The 27,382-nt window shown below is 33.4% G+C and overlaps 1 protein-coding gene and 1 non-coding gene across 2 annotated transcripts in view; one reads left to right on the top strand and one right to left on the bottom strand.

The window, feature by feature from the left end:
• alpha-Man-Ia (alpha-Mannosidase class I a) overlaps window positions 1-27,382 on the bottom strand; it is a 557,932-nt gene that overhangs the window by 432,218 nt on the left and 98,332 nt on the right. The gene's annotated exons all lie outside the window — the stretch shown is intronic.
• LOC112552250 (small nucleolar RNA U3) lies at window positions 20,429-20,647 on the top strand. Its single transcript, XR_003096522.2, has one exon. It is a non-coding gene; the product is annotated as a small nucleolar RNA U3 (small nucleolar RNA).

Raw genomic sequence — 27,382 nt, 5'->3', positions numbered from 1 at the left:
ATTTCGATAATAAGATATACGTAGTGCATACATATCTTCATTTATTATTATATCTCTAAATTTTAATTTTTAAAGATTGCACATTATAATGTATAATAATAAGTTTACCCATTATAAAATCATTATAAAATTTAGTCTTGATAATGATTGAGAAAAGATTTCAGGAAAGAATCAAGATAAAACAAAAGAAAATTTTTCAGCAAGAACTCGATAAAAATCATTATTTGTATTGCAATCTCCTCCGCTATTTTCTTCTGTTACTTGATGCAACCTCGACGGTGGAGACCTTGCCATTTATGCGAGCCCTCCTCGATGCTGCGGTAGTAAAGTGAGTCATGACCGTGAATCATCGAGATGGCTCCGTGTTCGCTACGACCCTTGCTGACCGCGAAATATGAGAAGAAACGTTTTCTGCGTGCTCGAAGAACGAGAGTATGAACGACGACGGGAGTATGAATAACGACAAATCCAGTAATATCATAAATGCTGGAATGTATAACGTTCTAAAGTAATACCAAAATAACACAATCCTAAAATATCACGATTCTGTTATCACGAACCGAAACCCGATACATTTGACCTACAATTCCAGAAATCATGTATTAACTACTTGATTTAATGCATAATAAATTTTATTAGCGAAATTAAATTTATAATTTATTTTCACGTTGCATTTCTTCGAAAATAGTATTAATAGTATTAATAAGCACAAATATGTATTTTTTCAACGCTCAAAATACCCATATTTTAAAAATATAAAAGTGACATCATGGCACGTTCACCATCTTTTTCCCCAAGATGTGGAATTTATATTGTGCCAAATTTAAATTTTCATTCTTTCTTATTATAACATTTTCTCTCAATGATTCCCTATCATTGTTAGTATTCTTCTTATTTGTCTTCAACAGATGAAAATTGTTCGGTGTTATATAATCAATTATACATATTTAAATGCACCACGTATTTCTTGATTAGCATATAGACTTCTTTTCTCATTTATTTAAATAAATTTTATTCCCAACCTTACCTTTTTCTCACTACAGTTCTCGGATTTGCAAAGGCTTATAAATTCTCAAACGAAAAACACATGTCTAAGGGATTGGCTGCATAAATTCTCTTACTGCGGTAAACTATCAAAGACTTGAAATCTGTAAATTTATTTATTTTCTCTAAAGTCTTCAAAATAACGTAAATGCGTGCAACAGAATAAAATATTTTGTAGTTACTGCAACATAGTAAGCTAAAAATATAAGAAAAATGATACGTGCTCATCTTCTTTTTTTTTCTTTTATTCTAAAAATACTGCTCTCGAAAGCTGAATGTTTCTTATATCTGAACATCGTACGGAGACGATTAGTGATAAAAATCATTATATCAGTTACAAAAATAATCTAAAATGCAATTTTATGAATACAAATTAATATTAATATAAATACAATATATATTTTTTTCAACGCTCAAAATACTATATTTCAAAAACATAAATGTGATATCATATCCATTCTTTTTTTCTTTTGCAAGATGTGAAGTTAATATCTTAAGTTAGTATTTAATATATCTTATTATACATGCATATGCGTTTATATATATATTATATATATATATATATATAATATATATTTTATATATATATTTTATATATATATATATTTATATATATGTATTTATATATATATATATATATATATAATATATATTTTATATATATATTTTATATATATATATTTATATATATGTATTTATATATATATATATAAATAAAGCGTAAAAATAGAAACATCTTTCTCTAGCATTGTCGCGCGCGGCTTTCTACAGAACGAAACGTAAAACTTTGGATCTATTCTGCGTTCCAAATCCTATGTAAATCCGCTCGATGGATGAACGCGGGCTGACGGACACGCAGAGAAATTCTCCTTTTTATGCGCGAAACTGACACGCATCGCGCAACTGCTGCGAATTAATAACAGAATAAAACGGACGCGACGCGCGTTGACGTTTCATCGCTCATGTGCATTTTGCAACGACCGGAAATTTCTGCGATGTAATCCTGAGAGAAGCACACGCTCGATACACACGCCGGTGAAACGAGAACGGGCGCGCTTTTCGAAGACGATCCGAGAGAGAATCATTCGACGGCAGGCGCGCGAGAGGCGAGAATTTTCACTAAGCGAAGGAACCTCGCACTCGCGAATGTATATCATGAGCACTGTTTCCGGTGGGTTGTGTGCCGCAAAACCCGACGTTCCTTTTCCGAAATGTCTCCACGTTTTCTCTTTACGCGCTGAGATAAAAGACGTCTTGGGAATTTACACGGAGAAGGCGATACCTACCACTTTCCACAAGTGTTCTTGAATTTCACTGCGAGATCGTTTTTTTCCCTTTTATATTTTCCATTTTCTTTTCAGGATATTATCATACGAAAAGATATATTCGAAACGATAATAAGTGATCCTAAATTTAATAATAATATTTAATTAGAATTTTGAAATGATTTTGAATATGATTTTTAATTTATTTTGAGTGAAATTTGCTTCATGGCTACGTTAAACTGGAATATAATATGAAATAATATTTATATGTGAAATAGAATTATATATCCTATATAAAACTTTGTCAAAATTCCTAAAGATTAGTAAAAAATTCTTTCAAAGATAATCGAATAAAAAAAATAGTGAAAACAAATACTGTAATATTTCATCCTATATATTATATAGATGCAAATTTTTTTTTTGAAGATAGACATTCTATTTACGATGTAAAAATTTATATCACTAAGTGTAGTACAGTACAAAGTGCGTAACAAAGTACATACTTCTTGACTTATGTAAATATACTTATGTAAATAGAATTGATGAGAAATGGGTCGTGTGGAAATGTGAGATCAGTTTGGAATATATCTGCAATGTATAATGTAATGCATCTCTCAATTGATTTTATCCTAATAAAAAGCACGTCGATATTTGGAATCGTAATAAAATAAATGTCATGTTTATTAATTTAGCCTTTAATTTTGCCTTATTGTTAGATATATTGGTGGAAAAGTTTTACATGACATATATATATATATATATATATATATATATATATATATATATATATAAGACATCATGAGATTAAGATATAATTTCAACTTTTTAAAGAACTTAATTTATTAACTTTATTAAAAAATAGTTTAAATTACTATGTCGCTCGTATACTAATGATAATATCGTGACAATAAAAAAAATTAAATTACTAATAAAAATTCAACACAAACACAATACGATTTCACTCACATAAAATTAAAAGTAGAAATATCTCAATCAAAAGGAGACTGGTGTTTCTCTTAGCATATTTCTTTTTTTTTTCTGAAGTCCCTGCCGGTGGCGGAGGTCTTTTCTTACTATGCAAGAGCGCTTCACGAGCGGCTCCCGTCATAAACTCTAAACTCTATAAGCGGTATGGGGACTGTTCTACAGCCGCTTGTCTCCTTCTCGGCCTCGTCGAAGTAAATTATGGAAAAGCCGTGAAAGCCATGCGGAGAGAAGCTCCGCAAAGATCGACGGGGCATAAATGTCGAGCGTAGCGTAGCGTCGATCCTTTGAATTTGCAAGCGGATACGCTCGTCCTACATCATACTATCGAATAAATCCGATAAATTATCGCGGATAAGGTGACACAATTACAACACCATGAGACATATTGCTTCTGTTCTGTATTTTCGACAGAAATAACATAACCGAATGGCATTTGATCTTTACGCGCATATTTCTCGTAGGATAATGTGATAATTGCTCTAACATTTGATTCAGATTTATCTTCAAAAATGCCAAAACTTTCAAGACTTTTAATAAATATTTTCAATAGAATGCTCAAATTAATCTCGTGACGAAATTTCTGGATTTCCTCTTTTATTGAATATAATTAAATGAATTTTGTGACTCTCAATATGCAGTAATTGCCCGTGGATTCCAATAAATGCTCAGTCTCACGTTCGATGAAAAGCATTCGTAATAGGAATAATTATGCCAAGTATGTCAGCCACATTGTTCAATGTGCAGCGAGAAATTAAAGTTTTTACAGACCCGTTACAACCTTTGTTCTTTCCAGTAAGATCAGAATACACTGTATGTCTCTAGCATTCTGTTACGTTACGAACCATGCGAAAATTAGCTCTTAAATTCATGCGGAAATTAACTCTTGAAATCATAAAATTCCATATGAATGTGTACATTCTACAAGAAATAGAATGTTTTCGAATAAAAGTCTTTTCTCTCGCAAATAATTTTTCAAATTAATTAGCAAACGTTCGACGAACAATGCTTGTTCCTCTACAGTAATTCAACCACCCATAAAATAATAAAACGTTTTTATTCGACATCGTAAGTTCGTATTACATTGCTATAGATCTAGATAAAAAGCTTCTCGGATGTCAACGAAAACTTAAATCGTAAAAGTTTAATAGAGTTACGTTCTGTAAAGATCGTCTTGCTTATACGTTCATACATGTCCCGAAATGGATAATTCACATTTGGTATTAGCATGATGACCTCAATTTCATTTTATTATGTAACACGATAATTGTGATATGATAATGACAATGTATTTGCATAATAAAATATAATCCATATCATACCTATATTTAATATCACACCTATATTTAGAAGAAAAGAGTCAAAATTTTTCAATTATTTTTATTAATTTTTTATAATATTGTTTTCTAGCGTAATCTCAACATAATATTATTCATCCAAAGTTTACATTTGTAATGATTGAACACACAACACATCGAAATTTAACGAATCTTGCAACAGAAAAATAAGAAAAAATAAAATTATTTAAGATTTTCCCTCATGATAGAAAGGGATTGAAAATTTATTTCAAAAAGTTTTGAGCAGAGAGAAATACCGAGAGCGCGAGAGGTGAAGAGGCTGAAAAAAAACGAGTAAAAGAAGAGTAGAGGTTTCGTTTGCTAGAAGCGAATCAGGAATTATCCGAAAGTCAGCCAGCCGGAACTTCTTTACTACAGCGCTTTAATGAACTTTTTAAAATACCTCGTGGAGATCAATTACGCGACCGTCCTTGTGGCGCAGTGAGAATTAATCCCAAAACGAGAAGTGGAGAAGACAAAGAGCAGACACAAAGTAAAAACAATCGTTTTACATCAACAACGAGTTTTAAATCTAACATTCGAGAGTTCTAGAATTGCGAATTAGGATGCTCGTAAATATCCAATTATATCTCTGGTCTTGACAGAAATTCCTATTAATTTAGGCAAACTTTTCGACCAACCTGAAGCGAAAGCACGTCAGAGTTTGCAGGAGATATTGTTATCGACAACGTCACGCTCGTTAACAATTAGCTACGGTCGTTTGGCAATTCCTTTCCACCTCGTATCTTCATCTATTTGTACTTTCGCGAAATGTCGTTCAGAAATAAACAGTATTAATTACGAAACTCCAACGTTAAAATCAAATTAATTTCATATTACAGATTATATAACATTATGATCGATTATATAATTGACATCGACATCTTTTCATCGTATAAAATATATAAATATACGTATAAATGTATAAATGTATAAATTATAATAATTTGTAGAACTGTGAATCAAATTATCCCTGATTTCTATTCAAAATTAATTTAATTTTAAAATTAATTAATTTTCAATACTTTTCTCCTCTCTAATGTTAAAATCAGAATTATATAATCAAATGCACGTGGAGGAAATTGAGGTAAAGGAAATTATGAAGGGATCAAAGACCCCACAATTTTCCCATTATTAGCATTATACACTTTTTAAATAACTAAGCTAATAGACCACTTGTGTGCTCCATAAGCTTGATAAAGTTTTTCTTGTTTTTACAAATATACTCACACCTTTTCAGTGACCACACGCGGAATACGAATAAGAAGATTAGAAAACGAGGACGAAAGGATTATATAAATAAAAGGCTAAAAAAGGCTAAAAGAACTTGGTCGTAGCTTAGCGTTTTATGGCCGATCGCTGCTTCTTACCCTTTCGTCTGTGACGTGTCGGAACCTCGAGGGCGGTCGTACCGTGGCCGAAAATCATACATCTGGCCGAGCAGCACACCGGCACACCGACGCTATAAATCTCCAGCTTTATGTTACGATCTTGAAAATGCGCCGTGCGACGCGCTGGCGACACGCCAACGGCCGGCCAAACGACCGACTCGCGTTTTCACGCGCGTGTACGTCTCGACGTCACAGCCATGCAAAATAGGCTTCCGCCGATTAATTTCTGAAATTTCTCTCGACCAACACCTCAGGAATGATCCTAATACACGGTGGTATTATTTATGGAAGCGAGGTCTTCACGACTGAGAAATAAAATTCAAATTGTAGAGGGAAACTGTGGTGAAAAATACAATTATTGCCTGAAAACAATCATTTAAATATTTATAACGAGAAAAAAAGTTCATAACTCCTAATTTTATCGAAGAATACGGTAAAAGTGCATTTATTCGTTCCTTTAATCTTTGATAATTTTTAATATCAATAAATATTTTTCAAGTAGAAAATAATATTACAAACTCTCTCGTACAAGTATAGTAAAAGAATTTTTAATTCATTTATTAATAATAAGGACATTATAAAATTTATAAGTTGTACGTCGGCGTAATGAGATCTTTTTATTTTCCACGTTTTTTTTTCCCAGTTATTCTTTTTTTATACTTCATTTATTTAACAGAAACAGGAATGCGAATCTAGAATCCTTCGAACGAGAGGTCTCAGGAGAAGTCAAGCTCGTTAGGAAGTCAACGGACGAATGATGGCGAGAATACCAGCCCGGGAAGATAAAAGTTCATCGCTCGGCAAATCACAAGGAGTCGCCGATGAATACTTTCAATTTACTACGAGTGTTCCCGGCTGAAACATACGAGAGAGCATGATAGCATGATAGTCATCACGGATGTGCCTGTTACGCGTTAGCGAAGAATCGTAAATATCTTTGGCAAAAAGAAAGAATAATCCGTCGATAATGAAGCCAGTGCAATTTCTGAATAATTGTCAGAGAATCGTTTTAACTTTTACGCAATTTATTATACACTTACGCTTGGTAGTATAATAGTGCCTACTCAGAAGTTACAACGGTTCTTTCTCTCATTTGTTTCTCGTGCATTTATCGGAGACATAAACACATAAAATTTTAATAATATTACGCTAACATTCTACATATGACATTTGACATATGTATACATATGTCAAAAAACTTTTATTTTTTTCTAAAAATTATATTTTATTATGTAAAAGCATATATTTTATTATGTAAAAGCATATTGACACTCTCATTATTTATATTTAAGTTTACGTAAAAAGAATTAACGTTAATTATCGCAATTTATATAATCTAACCTAATTTATTTTAAATTTATTCAAGTGCGATATATTTATTGTTTAGTTGATATAACGATAATGTAAGAAGCATTATCTCAACAATAGAGAGACGAGAATGTTCCGCCGCTACCGGATATTATCATTATTAGTTATTATAAGTAATAAGACCATCCGCTTATAACAAGACTTTCATCTACTTATAATAACTATAGGCTTAGGAACTTGGAGATGGTATTACATTGAGCGATATATTCTTCCGAGTATAAATACTTTGCTTTCACCAGCTATATGAAACTATTAATTCGATTATATTGAAATCAGTGTAAAGTGCTAATTATCGGCGCATTACAAGTCAAGTCGTTGCACATTTATAAAAATTAATAAGAAATATATATATATATATATAATTATAATTTAATATATTATCGACATTTTGTTCAGTTTGAATTATTTTTTCCATTTTTCTTGAAGGCAGGATTGTTAAATGCAACCGCATATATATATATATATATATATATATATATATATATATATATATATCTATATTGTATATATCGAACTTGGGCTGATCCTGCGGTTGCATTTAACAATCCTGCCTTTAAGAAAAATGGAAAAAATAATTCAAACTGAACAAAATGTCGATAATATATTAAATTATAATTTACATGTATGTACGTATGTATGTATGTATGTATGTATGTATGTATGTATGTATATATGTATAATTTAAGATTATCATCGACATTTCGTTCAGTTCGAACTACCTTTTCCGTTTTTCTTAAACGCAGGGTGGTTAAATGTGGCCGCAGGGTCAGCCCAAGTTCGATTAAATCAGGAATCGAGTCGAAATCGAGGCGAGACGAATCAAGAGGCGGCCCGTAATTGGCCTTCCTTGCTCCCTTACGCCGTCGATCTCGGTTCCCGGCGTTTCTACGCGGCCCGCCGAGTCGTTAATCTTTCCGGGGATACACTTGATCATTGCACGCCTCACTACGTCTTCGTTTACGTCGAGGGAGATCGTGCCGACAATTTCCCGTTGCTATTTCTGCATTTTCTGCCTACCGTAATGAAAGAAAACCAATTAATTGGGCGTTTTATTATTTATCGACGCAGATGTGAAATCCAAGATTTTTCTCCATTAATTTTCTTCATAAACTCTTGGGAAATTGTCGTAAATTACATTATAAACATCGATCGATCCGCAATTGTTGATGAATTATCAACAATTTATAAGCTCGCAACAAGAAATATCTGTGATAAATAACTTGTGATAAGTAATGTAATTATGGTAATAAAAATATCTTAAAAACTAGAAAAAAATCAATTTAGAGAAAATAATAATCATAATATAATTAATTAATATGTAATAAATTCTCTGACTTTTCGTTATAATTGATTAATCTAATTGATGCAAGATGAAAAGCAATGATTAACTTAGTGCTGAATTATATATCAGTATATCAGCAAAAATTAATCAATTATCATCTAAATATTATTATATTAAAGCAATTTCAAAAAATATCTCAGCCACATTTCTGATAATTTTAATTATAAGTAGATATATTTTTTCGTTGTACACATCTATATTTTCTGTATTTTCTGTATTCTGACCATGTGTACGAAATAAAATGCGCAGCATTCGCAGGATTACTTTAATTAATAAAAACCATTTGCCCAAATAAAATCCCCAAAATTTTTTCAAACGAGTTTTCCGGTGATAGAGAAAATGCAATTAAAATATCTCGAAATGATCTCAATTGCGATTGCGCATTATTAATATCAAAAGAAAGAAAGAAAATATGCACAATAATACAATATTTCAATATCGCATAAAATTTATTATTAATGAGGAATTTTAATAATATTGATAAATATAGATTATAAGTATTGATTATACGTGTAATGCAAATCCTGCAATTTTAATAAACCGATAAACCACAAACTCTTATTGTCGATTTCATTCAGTCAAGTACTTATTTTGCACACAAGTGATTGGTATGCAAGCGTACAGTTTTCATCGCATGAGTTTTGAATTAATATGCAAAAAAAATCATTGATGTCGCAACGCACCGATCGCGTTCGATTGATAAGCGTAACGAATGGATTTGGCCTTGTTACATATTTTTACGTTTCGAAATAATGTGGACTATGGCTGTCTCGCACACTCGGCTAGTGCGCAAGCAAATTAAAACAATTGCGCTACGATAATTGTGCGAGCTTTAAGACAATTAAAACAAAAATATAATAGTGGTGGAAATTAAGTTTTACATATACAGGGTGTTCTGTAAGTCGAAGTTAGATAGATTAATTCAGACACAGGTCTGAAAACGCGTTGTTTTTGAGTTATTACTATTTTTACGTTAAATTTTGAAATCGCTTTGCTTTCGAATTTTTTTTTTGTCAAAATTGAAAAAAGAGATGATCTTTATGAGCTTTATAACATAATTAAAATTAAATAAAAGTTGCGAGCTGCGAATCTTCTTTTATTTAATTTTTTATTTAATTATGTTATAAAACTCATAAAGATCATCTCTTCTTTCAATTTTGACAAAAAATTCGATAGCAAAACAATTTAAAATTTCAACACAAAAATGGCAAACACAATGTATTTTCGGATCTGTTCATACTAACTTTTTTCTTGTTTTTGAATGCTCAATCACCTCCACTTTTAAAATACCCTGTATAATACATATGTGTATGACGTCACACTACGGACGTCAGTTTTTCTCAAGTTTAATCAAAACTTGTCTTGTTCGCGATTCCCTTCTTCCTATTTTATATACTCCGCGATACCGATTCATTTATACACACACACACACACACACACACACGCGCGCGCACATGCACCGCACACACACACACACACACAAAACTGGATCGTAGCGAATAATCCCTTTATACGGCGCATTATCCGTCCGTGACGTGCGCGGAGGGCGATAACAGCGTTTCCACCTCTCGCACGACTCTACTTGTTATCGTTCCAAACACTTTGTGCACCGCGTGCAGCGCGCGCGCGCGCGCGAGCAGGGTCGTGCGTACATGCATAGCGCAAACGTGGCGCGACACGTACGTTCCCGCCGTATATTCCTACCGTACGCCGTTATCACGTGCAACGTAGCGGGACAAAGGCTAACGCATTTGCGGGCTTTGGCGTTGTGAGAGCGATTCGCGCGCGCCCACCGCGCGGGCCGGATTCCGTAGTTTCGCGATTATCGCGGGGAAGACAGAGACGATAGCGGTGCAACGTACGCGTGCACCGCGTACGTGCGTACGTGCGTTACGTGCTCACACTTACGCGCGAATGCACCGGAAATTATGCTGTCCAGCCGTGCATGGAAATTGCTTATGGAGGAATGTAATGCGCATGGTGGCATGGTCGCCACAGACGCCATCGCGTCTTCATCCTTTCATAATTCCTTCATCATCTTGCGATTCCTCAACGCGTACTTACTTCCACGTGTTTATTTTCGACTTTTATTCACGCATAATTCTTAATACTCAGCGTTCTTCGAGTAAGTTTCTACCTCCTCGAGCCTAAGCATTTGTTAAACGTTGAAAGAAAAGACAAAAATACGCATATAAAACATAATACGTAGTAAATTATATGATTATGACATATTTGCGAACTAATTATACGACATAATAATTATACATGTTAATTATTTTTGATGATTATCTTATAACAAGATTACATAATAATTAACCAAAATTTAACAGATTTTGTAACATAATTACACAAATAATATACGTCCTTTTTTGTGAGATGGTTATCGTTATTCCTATTAAAACTTTATCGTAATTATCTGAAGCAAACTTTGACAGCGGAATGTCTCGTGACAGATTAGGGTTCATATTCACGTAGGTAAAGCACAGACAATTGGGAGAGAACGTTCAACACATTTCGCTGATATACGGATGTAATTACCCTCGTTTAACGATCCGGACGAGACTGGGTAATGTTATTTGATGTTACAAGCCAAACAATACAATGACTTGTCAGCCGCATTGCAACTGCGATGAAACTGAGTTAACTACAAGATTAAAGCAGTCATCCCACGAGATTTTGCTAATGGATGTGATTTCGATAGCTGATTTGTTAATACAGAAGTTATTTTTCTTATTTTTCTAAACGCTAATTATATATGTAATCAATCTATACCGCGGCCCTGGTAATATTATATAAATAGATAATATATAAAAAACTATCATAGAATTTTGACTGCAAGTGTACTTACCTTGCAGAAATTTTCTAAGAAGATTAAGTTTATGATGCATCAAGTTAAAGATTAGAATTTATTTTTACGGAAATTGCGAGAAGGTGGAAGACGAGAAGCAAAATATTCGAAAAGAAGCACAGGAAGAACCTACGGAATAAGCTGATAATCTTCAGGAGAAGAAATATTCTCCTTGAGACTGAATGTCATGTTACTTTAATAATTATAGAATACAGCTTTATGCTCTTCTTTGATCACCAAATTCTTCGCAAATGCTGTATATAAAAGAAAAAGATAGAAAGAGAAAAGGAAAGGAAAAAGGAGAAAAAAAGTTTAAAAAAAAACTACATACTTATATATGCCATACGGATCTTTTTAGGGTAGATTTAATAAGTTTATGTACAATAAATTTTTTAAAACTGTAAATAGTTTTCATATCTAAACTATTCTTTGCGAAGATAGAAGATAGTACTCGTAATAAAAATTTAATAAAAACTTTGTAATTTTTTCCCAGAAAAAATTTAAAACTTAAATAAACACTTAAAAAAAGATAAGCAAATGTAATTATAAAATAACTTTTTTAATCAATAATTTTAACGCGTATGAAAAATGTTAGGGATATCAGAATCCAAGTATTATTCAATTACGGCATGCACCTAGAAGATGAGCGGATCGAATGTTAAGCTTACAAGTACAAGCTACCAAGATTTATAGAGTTTCGCACGAAGATTTAGCTCGACATGGAGAACTCAGAAGAAGAGGGTTCCAATATACCAAATTAGTTACGATAGTTACGATAGTATAGTAAAGTTTGATACAGATATTCGAACGGATGTGATCTTCAAGCGAACTACTATGTGAAATGTTACCTTCTATAACAGAAAGGATGAAATATCGAAAAAAAAGTCGAAAAAAAATATCGAAAAGATAAACATAAATAAGTATAATTCATAACAAAATTCATTACTATCGAAATAATTATATATAAAATAGAAAATTAGTAATATTTATAATTTTATAAGATATTAAAAGATACTTATAAGTTTTATAAGCAAAAATCTCCGTTTTATGACGAAAATCTCATAAAAATATTTAATTAAAATATTTAATTTAAGTTTCAAAACTGCTCACGGATCACGAAACGAATTTTTGTGAGGTTAAGAAGTAACATTCTACTATTGAAGAAGTAACATAACATTCTGATCCATGATTGAATCCTTGATTGATGTAAAATATGTGGAGAGAAAAGAAGCTGGAAAGAAAGATATTAATCGAAGGATCGGTGAATAAAAGAACCGCGAGACCGTCAGATAAGCTAACAAATGTCCCCAATGAATAATAATAAGTAGCCCGGTTCAATTTGTATTGCTTTTACATCGGACGACACGTTCTGCACATAATTTATATGCCCGTCTAACCACCATTCTTGAGCATGTTCCATCTTTCTGTTCCTATCTTTCTCTACCTCTAGATAAGATCAAATTAAGCCTGCTTTTTCTTGATCTGATTCCTTACATACGCGCTACGTCGCTACGTCGAACAGGAGATAAAAATCACTCGATGAGATATTGAATGACAGTTCAACACGTACCTAATGACATATATGAAGCGGACATTCCGATAAATTAATTGCTTTATCTAGATTAATATAAAAAAATGTTCACTTTTATTTAATTGATTACAAAATATAAATATGTATTAATATTTTAATACCTTCTTTCTATACTTTTCTACATTTTCTATTCTTCATTAAAATGTCTTAATACAAATAATAAATTTAATATTACCAGCGGACCAAGAAACAATTTCATCGATGTAATGTAACCTGTACCGATCAGTAGTTCACTAATTTATCGGAAAAGATAAACGCAGTTCAGTGACATCGTTTACAGCATTTGTTACGTGAACAAATCCTATCATGTAAACTGCGGATTAATTTGTCGTATTGGTTTTACAACAGCATTTTCATTATATTGTCATATAATGTGTATTACGTATATTGTGTGTAATTAAAATAATATAATATGTTGAACATAATATCATTTATTTGCGATATTATAATAAATTTGCAAAAAAACAAAACATAATTTAAAGAGGCATTAAATATATATAAATGCATATCGAATATATATATATATATATAATATTTAAAAAGATCGAGAAGTCTTTATAAAAATACTCTAGTAAATCACATTGTAAAATATTTAAATTTGAATTTTGTTTTTCTTCATCTCAATGAGATAAAATTATCGTAAGTTAAAATAGCTTTTTTCGAGAAAATGACTTTCCCCGAGATAATAACCAAAATTTTTAACTAACTTCATTTGACTTTTTTGTGCAAAAAAATGAAAATTTGGTTAAGTATGATAAAATAGAGAGAAGTTTGCTACAAACACCAAAAACTCGAAAAATTTTATAAATTAACTATAAAGTTTTATTTCAATATTTTGACTCGACAAATCCGACATTTTACTTAAACAATTAGAAAATAAATAAATGTTACATTTTTTGAAATTATACAGATACATGCCAATTAATAATTAATTATTATATTTGAGAATAGTTATTTTTAATTTTGAAATACAAATATCATTTTATATCGTATGTTACTTATGCTATATTTCATTTAAAAACTTAACTAAGTTTTAAATCAGCTTTTTAAAATTCTCAAGACATTTTTATTACAATTTTATAAAAATAACATTTTCAAGAATAAAAAATTTTATCTGCAAAAATATCACATTTAGAAAACTATGCTTAAAAAATTTCAATTTCCGTTTACATAAATAACTCTTGAAACCATTTATATACATCTTTGCTAATTTAAATTGATAAAAATTATATAAGATCAAAATTATATGAATATTAATGAGGTGATTCTCGGTATTAGATATGATGTAATAAGTGGGCAAATGAGAATCAGCGTTGTTTACGGTGCGCAATTGATATTCTTTATTACAACTTAAAAATATATAACATATGTTTCGACTCTAATTTGTCATCCTCAGTGTATACAAAGATAAAGATAAAATACCATATTCATCCGAGTGTGCTCACTAAAATTATATGAATTCTAGAACATATTTTATTCATATATCAGTAAATATTAAATAACACTTTCTTATCATTTCTTATCATTTCGTGATAGCTTTATCAGGAGGTTTAATTTAGTTAAAACTTACTTGTAATGATATATATCATTTCGATCGTTTTAGAATCAATCTAATATTTAATAAAGCTGAGATAACATATAACTGTCATAATACCGATTCCTGACAGTAATATGTAAATTATTGTTAAATATATATATATATATATATACGTACATATAGTCTCTCTTGAATTACATGATTCAGAATACTTAATAATGTTTAGCACACGGTTCGCGTCGGACTTTATACGGATATATGGTTAAAATAGTTTACCGATCGCAATATCAGACATACGTAGATTTGTTAGTTAATCGATTTTGAATTTAAGTAAACACAAAGTGAATTGCCACAGTAAATTGCAAACAGCAGTAGCCGATGTATGTATTTCTAAATATCGCTCGACAATGTCAAAGTACTTGTTGTCAAAACAGTTTGTCCGAGTTAAGCGAGTGTTCCTTTAAATAGGGAAGAGAATAAGTCTCACGATAACGTGTACGAAAAATTTATTGCTGTCGGCCAATTCCAACACACAATTTAATTCGCGTACGCGATGCAATTTGTCGAATCTTAACGAGAACGTATCCTTGTTTTCCAAAAAGAGAGAGAGAGAGAGAGAGAGAGAGAGAGAGAGAGAGAGAGACGAAGAGAGGCGCGGAATATCAATAGCTACGATCGAAGCGTATACGCGGTGAGTTTAATCACGTAGCGTTTCGAACGCGCGAATCAGCAGGGAACAAGCGAAAAGTACGAGTACGATCCCCCTGGGAATCGAATCGCCGAGGGGTACACCAGCTGCAAATGTACAAAAAAAAAAAGATCAGTGTGTAACGCGAGCAACGACCGGGAATATCTATCTAGTAACTGTCATCAACGGGTTCCGTTTTTAATCCAATAATATAGAAATCTAATAAAATCTACTAAAATGTGACTTGAAAGACTTAAAGAATCTAAAAGATTTATTGTATTATTAGGAATTCGACATTTGCAAGTTAGAAAAGAATTTATATTTTTCACTGATTTCTCGGCAAATTTCAAGGCAAAGTGAAAGCTATTACATTGTGATGTAAGATAAAAAATGATGATGTACTGATGTAAGATAAAAAATAAAACTGAAATAAAGTTAGAATTTAACAAAACTAAAATTTCAAACTTTGATATATTTACTTTCAAATTACAGCACATACATAGGCATGATATTAATTATGCATATATCACATGTTAATCTAAAATTTTTAATTTCTCATAAATTTCATATTATTAGTATTGCATTGTGTAGATACAATTGTACTCACATACATCAGTGTTAAAAATTCTAAATTTGATTACGTGAAAATTACACACATTATTATTAGCTCAATTAAATTAGATAATGTAGAATTTAGTGAAATAAAGGGAGAGCAGAATCTGATCTTTTGGACATGAGCATTCTAATGTTCGCTCGAGACGAGTCCCGTCGCATATTGTTCGGGATTATAAGACAGCAGTGTCTGGCGAGACACCCGTTAAGGGATACGGTCGTATCCCTGTACAGCGGGATGTGCAGCGCGCAAAGATTTACGAGCAATAAAGTAGCAATAACGAGAGCTACATTGGAGTCGCGAGCGCGAGAATGACCGAGGATATCGCATTGTAACCGCGACATCCTGCCCCGCGAATCCTGCCCTCCCCCCCCCCCCCCCGCGGATCCCGCACGCTCCTCGGGGACAATGTGCTTTATGTTCCGCGAGACGCGGAAAGAAACGCGCAGGTGTTTACGCGCGAGTTTATGTCCATTTTACATGGCGAACAATGGAATCAAACAGAATCGTGAAATCGTATTTCCCCTCGTATTTCTCCTTCGATTAAAGTCGGCCGATTCTTGATAGATGACGCAAACCGTAAGTCAATAATGTTCAGTAATAATCAAGTGAAATCGCAAAATCATAAAAGTCTAATTAACGAAGGCTCATTTTGAGCTCATCTGATGAATGAATGATTATAGTTATATTGTAAAGAAATAAAAAAAGAAAAATTATATATACTTTCTTAAATTGCAATATGTACAACATAAAATGCATGTCACCTACTTTCACCGGTTCACAATTTTTGAACGTTCGTCCATTGAACGTTTAATTTGACTTTTGGAGAATGTATCGAGAAGCGCCGACGGGCATTGAATCAAGGAATTCCGGGGCGCAGCCAGCCAACTTCGCTCGCAACAACTTGTATAGGAGTTTATGGCGAGTCGTAAAATGATCCTGAGACAGCGAGTTTCTTTCGCATTCTCAATAAAGGTGACTGCGGCTAATACAATGGCTTTTGACCAGAAACCATCATGGTGGGTGTAGCGACGTCCTGTACATCGGTTTTACAGCCGGATTGTGAAGTGTTGTCTCTTCAGAAAATATTCTTGGATCCGTATTATATATATAAACATATCCAGCAAACACAAGTGAGAGTATTTTGAGCTCATCACAAGTAGGTTAACACGAGTGAGTCAAACGTCATAATTTTAAACATAAGTAAATACTTCAATTTAAAGGAGCTTCTTGATTTAATTCAACCTCTTGATTTATTTAACTTCAAACAAACAACTAAATTTAGAAATTAATTAATAATTTAGAAATTAATTGCTTTATATGCAAAAAAAGAGAAATTTTAAATAATCTTACTATGTAATGACATTAATTTTTGCTGCAATGCAATAAGAGAGCTTTGTCAAAATAAAAATAATTTAATATCAGTCAATCCATTTCTATTATTCACTTCTATTAATAAAGTCTATTTCTTTGAAATATTGGTTAGCGATCTATTAACATATTCACAAAAACATGGACTATAAAATTAATATGAAAATAATAATTGAACATACCATATAATATAAAAAATAAAAAATGTGTTAGAGAATAATTTTTATTATTATTTCTTATTGCGAGATAATAAATCAATTGTCTTGTTATTAGCCATAAATAGTTTTTTGTTTAGGATTTATTAGCTTAAAAAGTTTCCTTGATTAATAAATACAAAATTAAGTAGCTACCTAGATAAAACATTTTTATATGTACCAAAGTCTGAGGAAAGAAAATTTATATCGTGCCAACTTTTCCCGGATGCTCTCCGAATAATTTTCTCGCGCCGGCTTCACCGACTTTATCTTACGAGAATGGAGTATACGGTGCATTCGCTGGTTAAAGGTCGCGGACCTCTAATCTTGAGAGGGTCGAAACGCAAGGTGGCGAGCACTTGGGCGAGGTCGTCCTATATTTAAGGGACCTCCCATAAAGGACAAAAGTTGCGCCGTATCGCAGTTGCGAGCAGGCCGCCGCGCCGGAACGGTTTAACGTCTCGGTCGTCCGGAGCCGGTAATGGCCCCGGTCGGAATAGTTTCAGAAAAATGGCCACGGCGGCTGAACTTAGAGTTAAATAAACGCCGGTGTGTCCGTGCGCCGGCACGGCCTGGATAAAACGATTTACTGGCGCCCCCGCGAGCGGATAACGCTCGCCATTTGTACGTAATTCCAGCGGGCGCTCTCGTGTTATCCGCTCCGCGAAATTGTTATGGCGAAACGAGTTTCCGCCCTGCCATGTCGCAGGTATCCGGGTTACCTGACCGTGGCAGACGCCCCTAGTCACTGCTCGATGAATTATGGCTCCTCCGGAAATCCGGGTTTAAGGCTTACGACATTTCGTTTTAATGTGAACATTAAGTCAGACAGTTGCTCGATATATGATTTAAAGAAAACGCGTTATTGTTTTCGTAAGATCCCATTTTGTTTCTTGTCTAGATTTTGTCTTTTTAAAGTTACGACGTTATGGCAAGCGTTAGGTGACATTGCATAACTTTAATATAAAGATATATTTATATGGTGTACAGTATTGTGTAGTGTATATATGTATACGATAATTCATCGATATAAATTCATCGACAACACTATCGTGCATAATTTATTTTTAAACACAAATTTGTCGTATCGATATTAACTCCTCACAGCATTTCAAGTGTTGATCGCAATGGTATTTTCTGGTCTCGCCAGCGCGACAATTATTCCATGCGAACGTCGCCGCTGCAAACATGCTCGAATTCAAGGGACGCGTTACATCTTAATTACGTTCACGTCGTCGGATACGAATCCAGGAATTCGAGCCCGTGTCGGCGCGCGGGGAAAACTCGTAGGTGGAAGCCGGGGAAGAATGTCCACGGATTAAGTGGAACGAACGTGACTTAAATCCATTGTAACCCCTTGGAACGTCGGTATCGTTTGTAACCGTCACGGTTGTATCTACAACGTGAGAGAGAACGAAGGAACGGAGAGAGAGAGAGAGAGAGAGAGAGAGAGAGAGAGAGAGAAACGAGAGAGGGAAATGTGCAAGGGTGAAGATGAAGAAAGTGAGGAAACGGAAAAGAGAGACGGAGAAAGGCGGAAAAGAGGGAAGGGTGGAGAGTGGGGGAGGATTCTCTTAATCTCGCCTTTACGTGCGCTTGACAAACGAGGAATGCGGATGACACTGGCATTGTACTCTTCCTCGTATTATCCGTACGATCGCGCGGATCTCGCATTCTACTTGCCGAGTGTCTTTTGCAGCATCTCTCATTTGCGTGTTGCCGCGACGAAGATATCGACTTAACACCTAGGTACACTCGAATTGCTCGAGAAGGGAGGCTCTCGCAAGTGGTTACAAAACGATCTCGTTGCTGAAACGACATTCCATGAGGACCAAATGGATATGGTTCCTACAAACTTGATATCTACCGAGCCGTTACTTCCTTTACCGACAATTCGAAGTATCCTTTTTTAGCGACTCCTTCCTTAACGCTAAAATTTCTCGAAACACGGCAAATTAAATGGTTAAAAATTCAAGTCGGACGTAACATTGTTGGCAAGGATAAAACCGTAAGCTCAATTATGCATAGTACGTATTTTGATATTTTATTAGATTTTCGCACGCGAGTAAGACTATACTAAATAAGAAGAAATTTTTTACATGTGCATTTAACACATACACACACATATATATATATATATACATACACATTCAATACTGTTAAATATGCAAATGTGCAATCGTCAATTGTAATTTCGTGTAAATATTAATAAAATACATAGGAATTTACAATTTACATGAATTCTCCTTTTAGTATTTTTCTTTCATATTAATTATTCATGCTCGATGTGATTGTCGTTAAATAAAATCTTTAATTTAGTTTATACTGAATTAACGATGAACAATTATAATATATAAACATCTCTTCATTACCACTATGCTAATTATTAGAAAGACTAAAGAGTTGTAAAATTGATATTGCAAATTACTTTGCATTTCTCCTATTGTTTAATTTTTATTATAAATAATATTATAAATTTCCGCCTTGATTTCATATAAATATTATTTTACAGTGACAATTTGTATATCATACATTAAAGAAAAATTGTAAAGACAAGCAATTAGACAATTTTATATCCAGTTTTTAAAAATTTTTAACATTATGTATAAAATTGCAGTTGTGTAATAAAAAAGTCTAGTTATAATAGAGTATACTTATAATATGACGTATGCATTTTAGAATGCTGTTCCCATTCTAAAGCTGTAAATAGATAACCGGTCTTGAGTGCTGTTCATACGGACTGGTCAGTTAGTTCTCAGTTTCTGTTTTGATTGTCAGACGAATGTGACAGCAAAGTGTTAGTAAGAATTTCACAAGCTAGAACGTATCTACAACGTACTAGACAGCAAAACTTTAAGATCATACTTCATAAGATTATTTCTGTGAGAGTTGATCTCATTCTCCCTCCCTAATATAGAGACTGATGTAATCATAATAATAAGAAGCAATAATCTTCTTCTTGAGCGTGAGAATGACACGACTTCATTATTTGATGATTATTTTGTGATCGATGATCGTTCATTCTTCATATCTTTTAATGCATCGATAATATGAGGAAGGATTTTCTCAATGGATTATATAAGTACAAAAATTTTTTTATTCATAAAGAAGATACAACATGTAAATTTGTAATATTTTGCATTATAATGTTTACTAAGCTTTAAGAAAAATGATTATTAAAAATGATTCAAATTAAACAAATTTCTTTCGAGTTTAACAAATTTTAATACAAACATGAGAGTTCGTAATTTTCTTGTCAATATGACAAGAAAATTGAATTTTTATAATTTCACAGCTATTTGAAACTATGATTTTTCCTCAAAACGAAAAGAGAATCAGATCTCGAATCAAATGTATCTTATAATGTTATTATTGTGTCAATAACATCTTTTTTCGTACGTTCTTGTGAAATAGATATTCTTTTAGAGATATGAAACGACATCGATACAACTCGAGAAAATATCACAGGTACCTTGTATTTCAAATAAAAAAATTTTAATTTCTTATATTTGTCTATAAAAATTCTCTCGGTAATCAATATATTACCAAAATGTAATCCAATTAACTAAACAATTAACTAAAATATAAACAATCGACTTTTGATTAACAAATAGTCCTTATTAGTATAACGCAAATAAGAATTCAAAGTACTAGATATTAAAAACATTTTCATTTTGACACAATAAGTTTTATTCGTTTTTTTTGTAGTAAAGTCTTTTATTAATTTAATAAACATATTAAACAAATATTTATATTAAATATTCGCAAAAATTATAATATAAATTATTATAAAAGATAGAATAATCTTAATAAATCTTCATTTGTAACAAATGCGTCTAGAGAGTAATTAATAAGCTTAAAACATATAAACAATATTATCTCTTGTTTTATCAAACAAAACACTCATTAGAAAGGCGTCGAGCATAAAAATAAATTGTAAGTTTATTCATCCTTTTGTTGGCGCACAATTTGTAGGAATCAATTATCGTGTGCTACAGATGGCGAAAAAAACGATCGTTATAACGAGCATATATCTCAATTAATTTTTACTGGTATTGACATTGCTACAGGTGTCACAAATTAAACATCGTCGGTACCAATTTTAGGTTCAATATAAAAATCGACTTCGATAAATCAGAACAAGCTTAAATTTCAAACTATTTGTCTTGTCAAAAATAAATGGAAAAATTCAGTGGTAAAAAAAATATTCATATTCGTTTACTTTGCTAGTGATAAAATCCAGTTTTGTTGATCACAAATTAGAAATAGTCCAAAATTAATAATAATAATATATGTTGCTTTCTAATAATTAAGAAATATTTCTAATATGAAGAATAATCTAATACAAACTGAAATTAGTATTTTAAAATATTTAATTATTTTCCTTTTAATTATTATCATATACAAATACAAAATTACTTAGCCCAAATAATTAAAAACAAAGTTGTTTTGAAGTATAATATATATTAAATAGTTTGCAACGTATGAATGATTATCAATAATAAAAACAAAAAATTCATATTATTTTCATGTTTGAAGAAGAGTTTCATAACTACATGAAATCTGCAAAAATCAGGAATGATAAAATTTCCTCTTCTAATTTACATAGATTGTTAATCTTGATTTTAAGAAATTTCTACATATACATTTTTACTTTCATAATACAAAACCATCATTTCACATGATTTCTCGTAAATATGTCATAAGAAAAATTTCTTTGATTTTATAGAAACTGAATCCTTTTGTTCGACAATGTTCTCCAAAGACGATAGTAAAGAAAGTAATGTACACAAACATTCTTTGAAAAGAAAGATGTTAAAATGACAAAAGAAGCGAAATTGTGAGAGAAGAATAAAAGCAAAAAACAGCAATTACGAGATGCAGTGAGATTCAAGTAAATTTGAGTACATAATTTAACATTTTTCTTCCGTGTAAACGGAAAATATAATTAAGTGAATTCCAAATAGCTGTTACCAAAGTAAAAAAAAAAAAAAAAAAAAAGTGAAAAGAAATGGAGGCCAATGGGGAGGAAAGAGAAAATGGGATGGGTATGTATAAGGTGCGGATGGACTTGGCGCGCACTTGGATGCACAATGCGCCAGTACTGGGCGGGGTGTAAGTAATGTATGCTCACATTGTTTACCGTCGCCTTGGCGTGTCGCCGCGGGACATTGCACACTGCCGAACACGTACGTGCCACCCACTCGCAACACCATTTTGCCGGTGCATTTGCACGCACGCACGCACGCTCGCTCGCGCACCTACGCGACACGGACGATGAGTCCGCATCCCCGAAAACGTATCGTATCGCGTAAAACACGTCGGCGCGATACCGAAATCGCCGCGCCAACCGTCGCACGGCGGGGCTGCTTAATTCGCCGTTGTGTCATGCAAATCGCGGTAATGAAGGAAAATGAGTCGCGGCGTGGAACACTCGTCGTGACGTTATTAATCGACGTCGTGGTCGACGCTATTTCATAATATTAATGTATCATTGAAACATAAATGCGAGTTAAATAGCGCGCTTTAAATTTATATCGTGTATTTTAATTCGTCAATATTATTATCATTATCATTATCATTAAAATTAATAAAAAAATCGATCGGTTCGCAGTGCTAATGAAAAGTTAAATTGAGATAGATAAAAATACTTAATCTAAATAAAAATAACCGAAAATTAATTTTATTTATATCTTTCATTTATATTTATATTCTTTTATATATAAAAGCCTGTTTGTATCTCTTTAAGTGTAGTTGTAGCCCTGATTATAAACTCTCCGAGCATTGGGTAGCTGAAATTGCCAATTTTGTACTCATATATGCGATCCCCAAGGTTTTATTTAAATTTGCCTTCTAACACATTCGTAGATGTAATGTAGGTAGCGATATGATTTTAACAAAGAGTAACTCTTAGTCATCGTAGTTTTCTAGCAACGATACCAACCGGTCTGCCCATATGCATATGACTTAAAGCCGGTTATTTACTTCTACGGCTGTAGAATGAGAGCAACGTTCCAAAAGAGCACTCGTTTTATTAAAAGTGTATTGCTCAATTGTTATATCTGCGAATATTTTGCGAATACAGAATTACTGCTTTAGCCATATTTAATCTTTAAAAAAAAAAACAACGAAAAGGAACTGTAATTTAACAGATTTCATAACTTATTAATTTAATAAACTTTGTTCTCATTTTCTCATATATTTAGCGTGAATCATACAACTACAGATTATTATATGTATATTTATATGTGTGTACATATCGTCAATTATAAATACATCTCTTGAAAATGATAAATAATGATAGTTGCTATTTCGCTCCTAGTTTTCTCTTTTAAAAATTAGAATTATTACATCCTCTTCGTTCTCTAATTTTAGTTTCATGTCCTCGTTAACGTTGTAAGGATTGGTGTAACTTCGTAACGCTACGAGAGAAGTAACTACCACACGGCCGCAGATCTCCCAGTGCAATATTCTTCTCTCTCGTCGTTGCTGCCATCTGTTTTTCTCCGTCTGTTCCCTCTTCCTCTACCGCGACTTACACTACTTGTTAGCTGTTCCTTTCAAACTCGCCGCTGTAGAAAAAGGGAGTCGACGACTGTGAGTACGACACGACGTCCTAACTAGTTGTCGTAACAGAAGTTTGTTCAGTCGGAGGTTAAAGCGGCGTCCGTTTGTTTATTAGCGAAGTCGTAATTGAAAAGTTAATTCTTCATTTTTAAAAGATCTAAATTTGTATACATTTCACGAAGAAGATCCAAGAGGATCCAAAGTAAGTCAATAAAGTACCATTTGAATTTTCTAAGAATAATATCAAAATCTGTAATGTATTTAAGTAATATATTTATTACCTTTAATCCGTTATTGCAATATTATTCATTATTACTCCATTAAGTGTATTACCATTAAGTGAAGTTTCTGATTTCAGGTTAAATTGCCTGATCTTAAGTATTATATTTGGGGTAAGAAATAAATTGGTCGCTGAATTAAATTTGAAAGGAATAATTGAAAAGGGATATATCGCAAATTTGAGATTGAATGTTCCGCGAGATCGATAAAAAGCGATTGGATGGCAAGTAACATTCGCATACGACCGATAATGCGAATACATTCTTAATTTACGAAACTAGTGTTGGGATACGATCGAGAAAAGAACTGCCAAAAAAATTATATTAGATTATATTGCGGATGATTTCCTGATCTTTTTTGTATGGAGGTAATAACGATCGGGCCGGAATACGCCGATAGCCAATTTCTTGGATATCCGATATATAATACTCGACTTCGATGCCGAGCAATCTCGTTTTTATCGGTTCTCACAAAATCCTCCAATTAGCTCGCATAACATTACCGTAATTACGGTACCTACCTATCGACCGAGGCATCATCGATAGGCTTAATACATCTTCGCTATATGTATATCCAGCCCCTGCTTTGGCCAAAATTGCATTCTCCGTCAGCATGAGCAGCGTATGTGGAATTAGCTCGCAAATAGCTCGCGAAATTCGCGAGCAATAACGCAAATAACTTTATATAAAGCTAACAGAACAGAAAAAGTTGCAACCGAAACATTTGAAAACTGCGCTTCGAATCTGTAAGAGAATCTCACAGATATTATTTATTTATTACAAAAATTATTCATCTTATTACATTTCATTTCTCAATATTTCTTCGTATCAACAAAAATCCAATTGTTCAGTAAATATTATTTCATGTTATGTCATGTTATTTAATTCCGATTAATTACATCACGAATAATTAGACGTGATGTTAAATATTATCCGTCCGAGAAAGATTGAAGATGTTAATTAATTCCTCGGAGATACTAATGAAAAAAATCGTCGCTAAAATGTCACTTGAAGCATATACAGAAAATTATCAGAGAGAAGGAAACAGGTCATCTGTATCATTTTAGCGCGACAGCCACAACGTAATAAGACCGTGGTAGGAAGTTTCAGTTGGGGTGTAATTAACTCAACGAAATCACCTGTGTGTTTCAGCGAGCACTCGTGAGGGTAAGTTGGGCTGGTTTGCGAGTGTCGTCGTCCGTTGTTGGCCCGCCTTAGACAACGCGCCCCGCACATAAATTCTCGCAGGTCGGTGGCGCAGATGCGATGCGTCGACGCCGCGGTTGGCTCGCAACCAATCCTGATCGCGTTACAAAGCAGCTTGCGGAAGCTTAGGAAGGTTCCGCCAGATTTGCATTATTTATTGAGCACAATCGTGCGCTCCGGATTCTCCCTTTTTTACCATTCCTATACCTCTGATTTTTCTCCTGTATCCCGATTTTCTTTCTCTTCGCCTACGAGTCGTAATTTTTGGCAAAGTTCGAAAAATATATATATATATAAAAGTTAACTACGTCTCTCGCTCTGTTATTACATTACTATTCGTTTTCGGGTGCTGCTGTCGTATTCAGCGATTCTCTAAAGTCTTTTCGCGCGACATTTTAACGTTTTTAATGAAATCTCACCTCGGTGAAATTGTAAAATTATAACTTTACAAAGATTTATCGCGAAAATATATCACGGACGGTTCAGTTTCAAGTGACACTTAAAAAAAGATACGAAGATGTCTTTTTGTTACTTCGTTTTTATATCACCACTTTTCCGCGGCGAAGTTTTATGCGCTCTCCATGTGTGGATGAATCAAGGAAACACTACGACATTATTTATAATCGATCGACTTGAAATACGCGCTACGGCGTATCCTTTTTTTACGCTTCCGCACTATCGACATGAATAATAACGTGGTATGGGCATAAGTATTCTCGAAAGTTCAATTTCCCATCATGACGCTCGATGATTTATCGATGACGCTACAAACGAATGGATATTATTTACTGTCGCCATTTCACCGACCGTTCGATATTTCGAAAGAGTAAAATTTCATGTTTACAAAGGCATATCTAAATATGAGAAACCACTCGATATAGAAGAAAAAAAAAGGGTAGAAAAATTACTTCACAACTCGTCTCACATTTAATAATAGGTTTTTTTAATATCTCAATGATTATCCAACCAATTAATCTAAAAATTCAATTCATCTGAGGATCTTAAATTCCAAACAAAAAGAAACAATAATACGTACACGTGTATTATGTAAAAATGTACGATAAACACGTGAAAAGTAAAACACAACATGACAGCTTGAGGCTCATTAGGCTATCATAACTCACTGTTATCGTAGTTGACATCAAGAAACACTATCATCCTATCATCACGCGTCCACAAAACCATCAACTAGACAACGACAAGAAGGATATCTATTTGAATGTTCAACGTCGCGAGACGTCAGTAATTTGCGTCAACCATCATCGTCATCGATTACCGCGTAAAGGGTCGATCGTCCCGTCGTAGATCGGAAACGGCACGTCTCGCTCGAGTACGAAGGGTGCCGTCGGGTGTGGATACGCATCGAGACGTGAATGTTGAAAAACGGAGGCCGAAAAGGAAAGAGCGAAAGAGGGCAACTGCCCGTCCGACGTCGGCTTTATCTAATATCGAGGAGCACACGCACCATCGGGCGCCGTCGGGCGTTCCTCGCGCGATCCCATCGCGTTGCGGACGGTGTATTAAAGGTAAAAAAATAAAATTATTGGAAACAGGCGGAATTCGGCGTCTCGATGCGGCTGCTCCTTCAGCGGTCCCAACCACCCCGGCAGATATAAACAGGCGCGTTCATCAGGAATGCCTGGCTGCATGCTCGTTGCCTGCCCGCCTGCCTCACGTATTTTACTTCCTACCCCGCGGATGGTCAACTTCTGACTAGTACTATATTCCTTTGAATATATTCCTTTGACTTCTTTGTCC

This window comes from Pogonomyrmex barbatus, unplaced genomic scaffold (genome assembly GCF_055798465.1).
Source record: "Pogonomyrmex barbatus isolate J1 unplaced genomic scaffold, ASM5579846v1 scaffold20, whole genome shotgun sequence".
NCBI lineage: Eukaryota > Metazoa > Arthropoda > Insecta > Hymenoptera > Formicidae > Pogonomyrmex > Pogonomyrmex barbatus.
Note: the sequence above shows the minus strand (reverse complement) of the source record. Positions and strands in the feature narration are given on the sequence as shown.